Below are 12,260 nucleotides of genomic sequence, written 5' to 3'. Positions count from 1 at the left end.
GTACCCTGCTCACCAAACTCTAAATCAAGACCTTTATCTTGTCTGTGCTATGCATGTATCTCTAGGTCTGCTTCATTATGTCCATCAGTCTTTGTATTAGTTACCTGTTATTGAGGCTTGTGTGTTTAGTACAGGTTTAATCTTACGGTGTGTGTGTGTGGTTTATTTGAACCCTGCGGTTTAATTTGCACTTGTTGTTTATGCGGTGTTATGTGGTGTTGTCACACCCTTGTAATTATAAAAAGTATGTGACAGGCGACCAGGAGCCTCTTGCCCGTGACTTCTGAGGAAGTAATGGTGCACAGTTAACAGCAGCAACATTGCAAAATGTTAAGAGCCTGATTTAGAGTTCGCTGAACGGGTTACTCAGACACAAACGTGACGGATATCCTGGCCACCGTATTACAAGCACCACTGAATATAATATATGGGAGCCTCATTTCTTTCTTTCGAACTTTCTATTCCCTTGTTTTTATTATCTTTATTTTACTCTTTTTTTTTCTTTCTTATTTCTTTGTCTGTTTCTCTCTATTCCTGGTTTATCTTTCATTCATTTCTTAATTTAAGAATGCTTAGCCTCCTAAAGCATTTTTTTCATTTGCATTTCTTCTTTCCTGTCATGGGGATGACTGCACAGATATCCTCAGAAGTAGGATCTTTTGAATTCTGCAAGAACCTATTTACTAATGGTCCTAATTGAAGGTGTCATTTAGAAGTTAAATATATGTTTCTTATGTGAGGTACGGTGGGTATGTGTGAGAATGTGTGTCAGAGAGAGAGAGAGAGTGTGTGTGTGTGTGTGTGTGTCTATCTGTCTATGTTTGAGTGTGTGTGAGTACTTGAGCGTGGGGAGCCGGCTCTCACTGTACTATACCAAAAAGAGGTAGAGTGTGCAGAGAGTCCAGTGGATCCCCAGAGGTTTTACAGAGGCTAAAGCAGATAATAATAATGCTCTTTTGTGGTAGTGTGGGGGAGCAGTTAGACATATGTGAGGGTAGTTTTAAGCATTTGTTGTACACACAGGTGCAATAAATGACACACACTGTTGTACACACAGTGGCAATAAATGACACACACTCATTGAATAAATCTGAGACCAATTTAAGAATGATACTTGGTTACATTTATTTTGCGGAACCACAGAATTTCATCTTGAGTAAATACGTTTTGCAATAGAAATACTGTTCAATATAAAAAGTGGACAATTAGTGCAATTTTCAGACTTTGCAATGTTAACCTATGGGGTGAAGAAAACATTCAACATACGTATAGCCAACATCTACTTAAAAGACCATTCTTCAGAAGTTAAGGTTCGTATTGTACACGGTTCAGTTCAGAACCAACAGTGCACCACCAGCGGCACGTGGGCGCCCAGGTGCAAGTACAAGTTCAAGGTTGGAAACCCAATACAAATGAAGAGGGACTGGGGCAATCGGACAGAGGCTGTTTACAGGTAAGTAACAGCGGCTTGGGGGAACTAGGTGGTCAGGAACTGAAGTTCATGGACTGGGGATGCCACCTAAAAACTAGATTTAAGGGCGTTACAAGGAAGTGACAGGTAGTGTCCAATGGGCCCTTTGCCGGGCTGTCTAGGTCCTCTAACATGCCCACCTTCTGTGAGAGGAGGACACAGTCCTAGCCCAAACTGAACAAGTCCCACCATCTTCAAGATGGTGGGCACTGAAAAGTGTACTTGACCTAGCCTCCAGCACCCGTGGGGAGGAGTTGTCAGAGGGGGGCACATCTCCTATTCTATCTAAGGTTTCCGGCCTGTCCTGCCGCCAAAAAGGGGGTGAGGACAGGATGGAGGCCAGCTCCTTCGAACAGGAGAGGCTGGGGTCGCATTACAAAGGAGGCAAGACCTTTGAAGCTCCCCACCACGGATGACTCTTCCTGTCCAGGGGAGACGTGAACACCTCCACCCAGGAAAGGCATTGTTCTCAGCCTCAGAGTGCGCAGGCACTCTCCCTGAGGTCAGAACACACTCTGGTGGTAGCAGGTTTGCTCAGGCCAGTCAATGACCACACTAAGGATTGGTAGGTTTCAGGGGACCCATCTAAGGGGCCCTCTGTGTGCAATTTTAATATAATCGATACTGGAATCAGCACAAGTTTATTATGTTGAGATGCTTGGTGCCAAACATCACATATTTCAGTGAGGCCATCATGGAGCTGGTGAACTCATAATGACTAGTGTCCAGCCTAGGTACTTACTATGACTTCCCTGGTCACTTACAATATCCAGGAATCGACTAGGATATTGCAGGGGCATCAGGGGCATTTCATGCAGATATGCCCTCACAGGAGGGGGGGGTGTGGTGCAGCAGCCAGAGCTGCCGACTCAGGAACTGGGGATCAGGGTTCCAGTCTCTGCTTCAGCGCAACATCCTGTGATTCTGGCCAAATCACTTTATCACCCCGTGACCATAGACAGCGTCTGGAAACCATCACGGGTGATGAGTCGCACTATATACATCTGTGAACTTTAACTCACTGCCTGAGATATGGGTAAGACACCCTTCTAGCAGTGTTCATGGGTATGGCACACAGGTTGGCTCTTCAGTTTTGTCTGCACCAAGACACTCAGGATGCTGTTGCAGTGTGCATGTGCTAGGTGAGGGACCCCTTAGGGTGGTATAATTTGTGCTGCAGCCCTTAGGGACCCTCTTTAACCACAAGGCACTTAGTACCAGGGGTACCTTTTACTAGGAAATTATATGTGAGCTAAAGGGGTGCCAATGTGGAAATGACGGGAACAGTTTAGGGAATGAGATCTGGCACAGGAGGCCTGATTGGAAGGGACTCTGTGCACTTCCAGTCGAACCCACAATATTTTCCAGGCAACAAGTGGGGGCTAACAATGTCCAAAAGAGGCACGTGTATTCATGACACCCTCCCCCCACAAATGAAAGAGATGAGACTAACCTTCCTCTACAGAGTCTTCATCGTCCTCTTGGTGGACAATGTAAGTAATGCAGGGATACAGGGCCTTAAGTGGCTTACGTCTTTCCAAGAGGATCGCACTCAAGCTGTTCACTGTGCCCAATTCTCTACCTCTAAAGTCAAATTGACTTGTGGGGTGCCGCAGGGCTCCTCCCTGTCACCGCACCTTTTCAATCTGTATCCTCTAATTCAAACCTTAGGCTAAAGAAAGGTATGCACTTTCAACTACGCTGACGATCGTCAACTGATCTTGTAAATCGACAAGTCTGCAGCCTCCGTTAGTAACTTTCAAACTACCATGTGAGATATTGGTAGCTGGATGAACAGTAACCACCTGCATTTAAACCCAGACAACACTGAAATGATCCTAATTGGTGGGCCCTGGAACTCAAATTTGTGGCCGACTGAGTTGGAAAACCCACCCCTACCATCTAGATCAACTAAAAGACTTGGCATCACAATCGCTGCGATCTGTCTATGAAATCCCAGATTGTGACGGTGGTCTCTAACTGCTTTTATCCGCTCCGGAAGATCAGGAAGATGAACATAAGTTACTTACCTGTAAACCTTGGTTCTCCAGTATTGGTATCATTTATAGATTCACATGCTTGAATCTCCGTCGCCGAAGTGGGAGTCCCACGGTACATAGAATAAATAGCAATATAGCAAAAGCATAGCTAAAAGAGCAATAGGAAGTATTGTAACATAGAAGTTAACAGGAAAAAACTTGTCACTTTAATAACTTGTCCAAGTCCTTAGATATGGTCCAAACTCCAGCCAATCAGGGGACAGCACCCTCTGGAACCTTCTCATCAGAGGCTCAGGCTCTCCGATTTTTGAGCACAAGTGTGGCATAAGAGCCAAGGAGAAGAGGGGAGCCTCTGAGGGGAGGTGGGTGGGTCGCATGTGAATCTATGAAAGATACCAACACTGGGGAACCACAGTTTTCAGGTAAGTAACTTATGTTCTTCTCCAGTATTGGGGTATCTTTCATAGATTCACATGCTTGAATCAGAGTAGATAGCAGTAATTTGAGAATTGTGCATGGTAAACCAAAAGTAAATCGTAAACGGAGTACGAGAGAATACATATACGTATATTACAGTATAGCAGTAAACATGGGCGCATCTGCAAAAGCAGAAATATATACATACATACAATGTGTGCAGGAGGAGGTAAGAAACAGAGGCTCACCTTACTTAAAAAGATTACGTAGCACCGCTTGCCCCACAGCAGTGTCAGCATTGTTGGCAGCTGCCAGACAGCAGTGCTTGGTCGCAGCTCTGCAAATCTGATGAAGAGGCACACCAGCAAAGAGAGAAGTAGAAGAGGAGACTGCTCTAGTATGGAGCGCTTTAATCGTTGCAGGAAGTGTCTTGCCTGCTTGCTGATGGCAAAAGGAAATTGCTCTAGATATCCAACGTGCAAGAGTCTGTTTAGCAACTGGAGGTTCATTACGCATCCTGCCGTAGGCTATGAAGAGCTGATCAGTTTTACGAATACTGGTTGTTCTTTGCAAATAAAATGTCAAACATCTCTTAACATCTAGAGAATGTAAAGTCTTTTCTGCTGGCAACTGTGGATTAGGGGAAAAGTCTTTAAGATGACAGGCTCATTCAGGTAGAAATCAGATGGAACTTTAGGAATTAAGGCCGGATTAATGCGGAGCGCCACAGCGTCTTTGGTGAATTAAAGAAAAGGTGGTTTGATAGTAAAAGCTTGTATCTCGCTGACTCGAAGTAAGAGCTAAAAGCAGTGATGTCTTCCAGGAGATGAATTTAAGATCAGCCCTACGAATGGGTTCAAATGGGGACTTCATGAGTTGTGCCAACACAATGTTCAGATGCCAAGGAGGAGGCGGGCGTCGAATTGGAGGGAACTTCTGAAATAAGCCTTTGAAAAAATGTTAAATAATTCTTGAAGAATAAAGAGAATTGGAGCCATCCTGCCGGAATCTGGAAATTGCAGCCAGAAAAACCTTCAGGGTAGAGTGAGAGAGGCCTGATATTGCTAATTGTAAGAAAAAAGGCAGAAGTTGCTCTGGCGTAGAGTGAACAGGGTGAACATTTATTTTTTCATAATTTGTAAAGCGCAACTGACCCCCTACGGGTAACCAGGTGCTGTGATACAGGCGACTAGCTTAGGGCCCGAGAGACTGTGTCCCCTGCCAGGAAGGAGTTAGCAGGATGCCAAGGAGCATACTCGAGGGTAGAGCCAGGTTTTTAACCTTTTTCTAAACTGCAGGATGTTGTCCATTTGTCTCGTATCAAACGGAAGAGTATTCCAAAGGCGGGACGTTGCCGCACTGAAGGCCCTACATCTTGATTTGACTTTACTAACTCTAGGCACCCTCACCAGATTAGCCGATGAGGAGCGCAGTGCTCGTGGAGGGACATACCATGTCAGTTTCTCCTGCAGAGATTTGGGCCCGTGACCATGTGGAGCCTTAAATACTATACATAGTGCCTTAAATCGTATCCTCTGCGAGACTGGCAGCCAGTGTAAATCTGAGAGTGCCCGGGAGGCGGAGGAGCGGCGTGGTTGCACTAGTACCAGTTTGGCCGCCATGGTCTGTACTCCCTGCAATCTCTCAATCAGATATTGCGGGGATTCTAGTAACGGGGCATTACAATAGTCCGGCTTACTGAGGATGGTGCTCCGGACTATCAGTGCTCTGTTCTGTTAAAAGAACATCGGAAGGATTTTTCGAAATGCTCACTTCCACCTGTTTTGTTGACAGTTTTCTAATGTCAATTTGTTGTCAACCATGACTCCCAGATTTCGTACCATGCTCCTGGGAGCCAATGGAGTAGCAGGGGATGTTTGCCAAAACTCAAGCGGAAGTTTAGGAGAGATTCTACCTACTGCACAGTGTAGAATCTCTGTCTTCTAAGAGTTAAACTGAAGAATTTGGATTTGAAGCTTCACACCAAAGATTGAACCATTTCCACTTGAAGTTGTAAGTTTTGATAGTGGAGGGTGCTCTAGCGTTAGTGAGGACCTCCCTGCAGTCCAGAGGAATAATCAAATTAGCAAACTCATAGTGCTCAGGCGCCAGTTGGATTCAGGTGGCAGATCAGGCCGTGGTTTATAGTAAGAAGATTCGAAATTGGGCGCAGCCAAATTGGATTGCACTCCGACAGAAGGAGGATCTCCGTAAACCAGAACTGGCGAGGCCATCTGGAGGCTATGAGAAGAATGCGGCAGGGTTATTTCCGCATTTATCAAAATACCCTTGGGACTTGAGGAATCGGTGGAAAAGCGTAAGCATATATTTTTGACCAGTTCATCAAAAACGCATTCTCGCACGATTATGAGTGAGGAAGCCAACTTGCATAGAATGGGCCTTTGCGGTTCAGGTTGGTTGCGAATAAATCCAGATTGGGGTGTCCACATAGCTGAAAGATGCGGTCTAGCGTCGGCTGATGAAGTTCCCACTTGTGGTTTGACGAGACCGACCTGCTCAGGGAATCCACTAGAAGGTTGGACACCCCCGGAACATGGACTGCTGTTAAAGTGATCTGATGTTGAATCACCCAATCCCAAATTTGCTGAACTTGTAGGGATAGCAAAGTGAATCTCGTGCCCCCTTGTTTGGTCACATAATGCATGCTTGTTGTGTTGTCCATTCGGATCAACACTGAAGCTCCTTGAATGAGGGTGCAAAAGGACTTCAGAGCCGGGAATATCGCCAGTAATTCCAAAAGGTTTATATGCCAAGTTCATAGGTGGGTGTCCCATTTCCCCTTGACTGTGAGGGCTTGAAGATGCGCTACCCACCATTCGAGGGAGGCATCTGTCGTGAGGATGAAACTTGGAGTGTCCACTACAAATGAACTGCTGAGATGTTTGGTATGCAAGTCCACCATATCAATGCTCTTCGTATCTGAGACGTGATGTTGATGACATCGTCAAAGGACCCTGAGACTTGTTGCAATTGGTTGTCAAGTTCCTCCAGTCAGGGTCCCATTTTGAGGCGACAGTTGGGGATTAGGGGAATACAGGAAGACAGCATCCCCAGAAGCAATTTGAACTGTCGAACAGAAACATACTTTTATGTGCGCATGAGAGTTGCCAGTTTGGAAATCCGCTGTTGTCTTTCGTTTGAGACAAAAGCCCTTGTTTGCTGTGTGTCTATGATGATCCCCAAGAAGGTCCTCACTTGAGAGGGGGTAAATTGAGACTTCTCCAGATTGATGGAAAGACACAGAGACCGGCATGATTGAGTGTGTCTGGTTGCGACTGCGAACGACTGTGCCTTTATAAGGCATTCGTCGAGGTAGCGAAGTATTTGGACACCAACTTGACCAAGATATGCTGCCACCGGTGCCAAGACCTTAGTGAACATTCGGGTGCAGAGCGAAGGCCAGTTGGAAGGACTTGGAATTGGAAATCTCTGCCAGTCACTCTGAAGCGCAGGAATATTCTGTGTCTGGGTAGGCTAGGGACATTAAAATAGGCATCTTGAAGGTCAAGTGTTGGCTTGTAATACCCTTGAGACAGTAATTGAAGCACTTCTTGGAGAGACAACATCCGGAAAGTTTGCTTCTTGAGAATCTTTTTGAGGGAACGAAGGTCCAGAATGGGGTGCCACTCCCCCGATTTTTCCTTGATTTGGAAGAATCTGGAATAGAAGCCTGCATCCCCTTGAAGATTCGGTACACTTTGATCGCTCCTTTCCTTAACATGAGATTGATTTGGCATAAAAGTTCCTTCAGACGGGCAGGAGGGGGACCTCTTGGGGAGAATTTGGAGGGAATTTCACAAATTGCACTGTAGTCTCTGGACACTATGTTCAAAACCCATCGATCTGTAGTTATTGCGGACCAATTGGAGAAGAAATGGGAGATCCGCCCTCCAACTTTGGTCGGACTGATGGGAAGAGCGGTTGACAGTTGGCAGTTGTCACTGCTTTTTTGAGGAATCTCTGCCTCAGCAGGAGGATTTCCCTCTGTACTGCTCGTAAGAGGCAGCCTGCGCCTGTCGAAAAGACTGATCTTGCAGGGAGGAGGAGTAACGCGGTTTTCCCTGATAGGGATGGTACTGCTGGTATTGGTTGTAACCTCCCCGAAAGGAAGAGGAGGAGCCACGACCCCACGCACCCCCAAAGGGCTGCATTTTAAACTGTACAGTAGACACTACACACTACACACGGACCCGAGAGGCCTGGAATTTAGATTTTGACATTCCAATGGAAGATCAAGACTGGCAGCGGTCCTGTGAACTAACATGCATCGTTTCTAGTAATGCCCATTTTCGAATGATACATTATAATTTTCTGGGAAGAACCTACTTAACGCCACAAGACCTTTATCGAATGGTCGTGTCTTGCCCAGATATATGCCTGCGCTGCAACACTGTGGGGGCTGATTTCTTACATTAACGATGGCCCTGTGATGCAATACACTCCTTCTGGCAACAAGCTGTCGAAGAAATGGTACATGCCACACAACTAAGTATTGATCCGACACCGAAATGCTGATTATTAAGCCTCATTAGATGCCAGAAGGGCGCAAGATAACCTTTCAATTTGGTCAATCGCCTATGGTACTGGCATGACGTAGAATTGCAATCACATGGCTGTCCCAGCATGCCCCAACGATTGTGCTCTGGCATAGAGATGCGCTCGACTGGGCCTAGCTGAGGAGACACATATGCGCCTTAGCAGAAAGTATGACATATTTGAGGATACACTAAACACTTGCCGTGCTCATACAGATAACTCCTAGCTCCTGCTTCCCGAGTGACAACCGACACAGACACAGACTCTGGCTCTGTAACTGATAAAGCAGAACACTACGACACTGGGGATGAGCAGGGAGGTGTCTCCACATGATAACTGTAAGGTACATTCCCAATTAGGGGAATGGGACACTTATTGATCACCTGGAGAATGGGAAAGCAGATTAGTGCATGTGTAATTATTGACTGCTTCTTGATTAACCTACTGACGTAGAACATATTGGTATTATATGTCGCTGTATACTCTGACTGCCAGGTTGTATGTTTGTATGTTGACAAAATTAAAGTAAAGTTCTAAAAAAACAAAATAAATTAAAGCCACAGACATGAAGTTGGTACCTCTGTATCACTCCTTAGGGAAGCCCACCCTGGTAAATATGCTAATGAGGGCCCTAGCCACTGCAGGGGCAGTGGTAGTCCTGAGGGGAATAGCCTCAGAATACCTGGAGGCATGATCTACTACCAGACCTCACTGAAGGACGTGGAGTCACCACGCCACGGCCGGAGTGACGTGGCTCTTCCAGGTGCGTGGGGGTCTACGGGGCTTTTGGAAAGGGGCTGAGTCAGAGAGGGACGGGAGGGGAGGCTGAGGGGTGAAAGGGACCCAGGGAAAAGGAAATAAGTGAGACGGAAAAGAAAGACAAGAGCAGAAATCATCGGCTACTCTTTTTCTTTTGGTTACTCCAACCTCTACACCCTCCCTTCATATTTATGCATAGCTATTATTTATCCCTCACATCCTCCCTTGACTAAACCATAAAGCAAAAACACTTACCTGAGTCTTTTCCTTCTGTCCGAGGGACGACGGCGGCCGAGGCTCACCTAAGGGACTGAAGTGGAAGACCCTGTGGGAAAGAAGAATACAAAAGAGATAATCAATCATTGTGATTTACTATAATACTAATAAAAAGTGCATACCAAGAAATTATTCAATGCAGTGGGCTCCTTCTTGACCGACTCTTCTAGAACGGGGAGCTACATAGTTTCCCTACAGGGAATGGGAGACAGAAACACAGAGACCAACAGACACATACAGACACACACACACACACACACAGGAAAGCATAGTAGGAAAATGATATATACAGTTTTTATATGCTTGCATATGTACATTGTTTTAGAAAGATGGTGGAACTATTTATTCTGTTCAATGTGCTTATTTTGCTAATTACTTTGATCTGCTTCTATTATCATTGCAGTTGGGGCTGGACTGTTCCCATGAGGCACAGGGTCAAGACTGATTTGCATATGGCCATGTCTGAACTGGGGTGGCATGGTGAGCAAAATAATGATGGATTTACCCAGATCTCTTGACTGAGGATGAATGTTTTTATTTGTTCTGCATTCCGTCCATCAATTGTGTGTCTTTTGCTCTATTATCATTGCAGCACATAAATTCTATACAAGAATTACGATGGTTCAATAAATAATGAAAATGCTAATGTTATGTTATTTTAATTTGATATCGCACACGAATTACCCCTAAGCAGAAACTACTTTAAGGAGAAATTTTGGATTGGTACGTAGAACCCCTCAATCTTTGTGAAGTTGAAAGAAAGGCTCTTTTATAGTTAATGTCTGAAGTTCATCAACTCTCCTTAGTGAGGTTATCGTTATGAGGAACTTTCCATGACAGGAATTGTAACAGACATTTGTGCATTGATCAAAAGGCGGGCCCATTAGCCTTGTAAGGACTATGTTTAAGTTCCACTCTGGAGCAGGGGGAATACTTGGTGGTATAACCCTATTTAATCCTTCCATGAAGGCTTTAATCACTGGTACTCTGATGAGAGATAGGTGTTGTCTATTTTGCAAGTATGCAGCTACGACTCCCAGGTGTAAACAAATGGATGTGTAAGTTAATCCACATTACTGTAAATACAACAGTTAACAAATGATGTTCTGCACAAACGCATCAAGATGATTGATATTGTTGTTACAATAGGCAACAAAAAGTTTCCATTTGCTGCATACATGCTCTAGTAGTAGGCTTACTAGCTTCCTTGAGAATATTCATACAGTCTGGTTGTAGTTGTAAATAACCAAACTCTATGACTTCAGGAGCCAAAACGCTAGGTTGAGTTCTCTCGGAATTGGATGTCTGATTTCTCAATGGCTCTGAGTGAGGAGACAAGGTGGGAGATGTAGCTTTTGATGTGGAATCACTGAGAGTTCTAAGGATGAGAGTACCAAGGTTGACAAGAACATGCGGGGGCAAATAAGATCAGTGAGGGATATTTGTCTGAGCTTCCGAACTAGTAATGGAATTAGCAGGAGAGGCGGAAAAGCGTAAGCAAATATCCCTGACCAAATCATCCATAGGGCATTGCCTTGAGGTGCTGGGTGTGTGAATCTGGATGCATAGTTTGGGCATTTTGCGTTGTGCACTGTGGCAAACAGATCTATCTGTGGAAAACCTCCGCTTTGAACGTAGGGAAGAAGAACTTGGGGATGAAGTTGCCACTCGTGTACTTCCTACCTGTGTCGGCTGAGCAGGTCTGTAATCTGATGGTCTACTCCTGGGCGGTGTTCTGCTGGAGATAGATTTTCTGGCGAATCGCCCAATCCCAAATGCGTTGCGCAAGGACCGACAGTTGGAGAGAGTGAGTCCCTCCCTATTCCGGCAGGTAGTACATTGCTGTCATGTTGTCCGTGCAAACTAAGTCAGTCTTGCCTACAAGTTGGGTGAGAAAAGCTGAGTGCTAGGAACACTGCTAGAAGTTCCAGGTAGTTGATGTGGAGACGTTTGTGTTTGTCTGACCGCAGCCCCTGGACTTTGTAATGTTGAAGATGGGAACCCCAACCGGTTACTGTGGAATCGGGTCTATGAAAGGCCGCCCTTTTGCTAAGTTTTGAGGGTTCCATCACTGCAGCGAGCGATGGTTGCCACTGTCTACCAACACTAGGTCAGGGTCGCAAATTGCGAAGCTCCTTAATATTAAGGAGCTTCCCGCAATTTGCGAGCCCATTGGGAATGCCACCCCTACCAGGGATGGTGGCCTGCTGGGCTCAGCAGACCACCATGTCTGGGACTGCTTTTTAATAAAGCAGCTATTTTTTTCCTTTCTTTTTTTTTAAATGCAGCCCGTTTTTCTTAAAGGCCCTTAAAAAATATTTTTAGACACGGTCACAAAGTGGAAGGGGTACCCTGGGGACCCCTTCGAAATTGAGACTGCATTACCACCCTCTTGAAGAGGGTGGTAATTTGCAAGTGGTTTGCGACCGCAATTGTGGTCACAACACATTCACACATAGCATTGCGGACGCAATTAGGGAGGGAATGCCCCTTTCTAAATGCGACTCGCAATTCCTAAATAGCGAGTCGCAAATAAACTGTGACTCGCTATTTTGGAATTGTACATGGCCAACAGTGATTTTGCATGTGCAAACGGGTTCGCAAACCCGTTTGCACATGCAAAATCACGTCGTACATCTGGCCCCCTGTGATTGATTCCACTGACTCTCGACATTGTTGCAGGGGACGCATGTGAAGCCTTGCATGAGGTACGATTGCAACGCAGGATGCCATCATTCCCAGCAGATGCATGAAGGCTTTGGCTGGTAATGATTGGTTGA

General features: G+C 45.5%; 1 long non-coding RNA gene across 1 annotated transcript in view; it reads right to left on the bottom strand.

Moving 5' to 3' along the window:
* Window positions 1–12,260, bottom strand: part of LOC144768132 (uncharacterized) — a 36,232-nt gene that overhangs the window by 2,785 nt on the left and 21,187 nt on the right. The window contains exon 2 of the long non-coding RNA XR_013598480.1: window positions 9,460–9,529. This is a non-coding gene — a long non-coding RNA (uncharacterized LOC144768132). The remainder of the gene's footprint in view (window positions 1–9,459; window positions 9,530–12,260) is intronic.

Source organism: Lissotriton helveticus, chromosome 1_1 (assembly GCF_964261635.1).
Source record: "Lissotriton helveticus chromosome 1_1, aLisHel1.1, whole genome shotgun sequence".
Classification (NCBI taxonomy): Eukaryota; Metazoa; Chordata; class Amphibia; order Caudata; family Salamandridae; genus Lissotriton; species Lissotriton helveticus.
The sequence above is the reverse complement of the archived record's forward strand: the minus strand, read 5'-3'. Positions and strand labels throughout refer to the sequence as shown.